This window comes from Esox lucius, chromosome 19 (assembly GCF_011004845.1).
Source record: "Esox lucius isolate fEsoLuc1 chromosome 19, fEsoLuc1.pri, whole genome shotgun sequence".
Lineage (NCBI taxonomy): Eukaryota > Metazoa > Chordata > Actinopteri > Esociformes > Esocidae > Esox > Esox lucius.
In genome coordinates, this window is record NC_047587.1 from 26,325,140 (window position 1) to 26,327,865 (window position 2,726).

The 2,726-nt window shown below is 34.6% G+C and overlaps 1 non-coding gene across 1 annotated transcript; it reads left to right on the top strand.

Moving 5' to 3' along the window:
* Window positions 1-1,905: 1,905 nt before the first annotated feature.
* On the top strand, window positions 1,906-1,988 carry trnal-cag. Its single transcript has one exon. It is a non-coding gene; the product is annotated as a tRNA-Leu (tRNA).
* Window positions 1,989-2,726: the final 738 nt, after the last annotated feature.

Consider the following 2,726-nt stretch of genomic DNA (forward strand, 5'->3'; position numbering starts at 1 on the left):
AGTGTGCATTTTCCACTATGAACATAATTAAAACTAAATAAAGTTCTAGAATTAACGATAAAATGCAAATTAATTATATAAAAATCATACAATGTGACTTTCTGGATATTTGTTTTTGATTCCGTCTCTCACAGTTGAAGTGTACCTATGATAAGAATTACAGACCTCTACATGCTTTGTAAGTAGGAAAACCTGCAAAATAGGCAGTGTATCAAATACTTGTTCTCCCCACTGTATGTGCTCAAAAATGGCACTGACTCACATCTAGCCAAGGTTCAAATTACTGGCAAGACAAGCAAAAGCCTATTTCCCCCAGTGAACATGTGAGTGTGGTGAATTGTGCGTAGTGAGGTGAATTGGTAGAGAAGTGGAAGAAAAGGGGAAAGATACTGTTAGAAAGATGGGACATTGTTAAAAGGAGTGTTTTAATGTACATGTCTTATTTTTTTTTCATTCAAGCACTTCTTTCAGTCAGCAAAACTGATCTATGTTCTTCATTATTAGACCTAATGTCACCTGTTTTATAAAAATAGACACTTCAGGCATTTTAGTAAGATTCCTTACTCAAGACAAAATTGTCTTTAGCTAGAAATGATAAACTCTGTGATTATTTTATTTATGATTACTTTGTTATTTAAGTTCCTGCATGGCTGAGGAAAATAATTTGAACATTTAGAATAATTATTGTTTTTTCTTAGTTTTATTTGATTGGGACAGTGCATGTTAATGAACAAGACATGGAGTACATGCATGTAAACATGCCGGATTATAGCCAAGGGCTAATTTCCATCCATAGTCCCACGGGCTAAGATCACACAGCTCACAAAAACATTGCAAAATAAAATGTACATCTACAGTCAGGTCATAAATTAGCTAAATCCAATATACAATATTCACACGAGACTACATTCAACTTCACAAACACTAATCCATATACACATTACAAAGTAAAACAATTTAAAAAAGGATAAAACATACATACTAATGTGTGCAACTTTGATTTGCCCATAGCCATTTCTTCAACTGGACTTTAAACGAGCTATATGTAGTACATTCTCTTAGTGTTAGAGGAAGACTATTCCACAGGTTCCCACCCCGGACAGACAGGACCGTCTGACTGAAGGTGGTACACCTGTGAGGTATTATCAAGTCTCCTCTGGTAGAGGCTCGCGTGATCCTCAAAGAATTTTCTTTGGATTTAATAAAGTCCTTCAGAGGTGGCGGAGCGAGGGAGTGAAGGACCTTGTATATCAGACAGGCCATTTTCAAATTAATCATATTTTGAAAATCCAATAGTCTATGTTTTTTTTAGAACTTGACAGTGGTGGTGGGATAGCGGTTTTTTATCGAATGTTTTTAATGACATTTTTTATTGAAAAAAAATTCAAATACTAAATTTGATTTGATATATAAGAACTATCCTACATGATATGCCCCTGAACCAGCGCAAGTTAGATGTTATGATGGTTTGGATCATCATACAGATGTGCGTCTGCATACTCACATTCTCAAGATGTGTGCCTGCGTTATGATGTTTTGGACTATTATAGTATATTTGCTGGGGAGGACATTTGTGTGACTGGACCACTTCGAATTTCAACACCCTTGTGCTATGTATTACATATTTCTATTTTTTTATTTCCCATATTGTCAGTTCATTTTGGTATGATTAATAATAAAAAACAAATTTGAGAGCGCGTTAAACAAGTTTGAGCCAACGTTAACTTGGAATTATGCATTATTCAACGGCGTTATACAGCTAGGTCATTAGTTGATATCTCGCGCGTCTTCCATGTTTTAGTATCATGTAAACTCAATTGACAATTTGGTGCAATTAGCAATATCAATGGACAGTGAATAATACTTTGATAAAACTTTCACTAGAATAACAACACTTGAATGTAAGTCAGGATGGCCGAGCGGTCTAAGGCGCTGCGTTCAGGTCGCAGTCTCCCCTGGAGGCGTGGGTTCGAATCCCACTTCTGACAGTTGGTTTTAGTTAGGCCAAGGAATTACTTTCTGTAAGTACTGTGAACTCAACATAAAAATAGGAGGGAAGTAATTTTAGGCAGTGAAATCACTGTAGCATTTTCAAACTAACGTTAAATTAATTTAGTGATATTCTAAAAGTAACAAACAATGTATATAAAGCATGGATGTGTTTGTGAATATTTGTATTTTACTTGCAACTTAATGTTAAAACACCATGGTTGTCTTACTTAGATTGCTCCATTCTGATTTATAGGGGTTCTGTGACATCAGCCTATCAACTGTGCTATTATCTATGTTCTTACTAGCTTGTTTGTGATGGATTGGAGTGGCACGTTTATGATGTCATATTGAGTGATATGCTGACAACATGAAAAGCAACATACATTTGTTTAGAATGTTAGACTTTGTGAAAGTATAAGTGGATATTTTTACATGTTATAGGTTATTATTGCAATTTAAACATTTTGTTGTGCTCGAAGTGGGCAGAGTTGTATACCCTGCTGTGTGAGTGTGAAGACAAGTATAGCCTGTTTTAATCTAATCTTTGAATTTTAGAAATTTTGAGTAATGACAAATTACAGGTGAGTAATACTTTTAATACCTGTAAATGGACAATAATCATGACACTAATAGGATGTATTTGGCAGTTTTTCAAGCCATGGTTTTACAATGAGGAATTAGATTTCTCCTATGATAAAGTATGTTTCTGAAAAGCTTTTCAGTAAATTGTTATT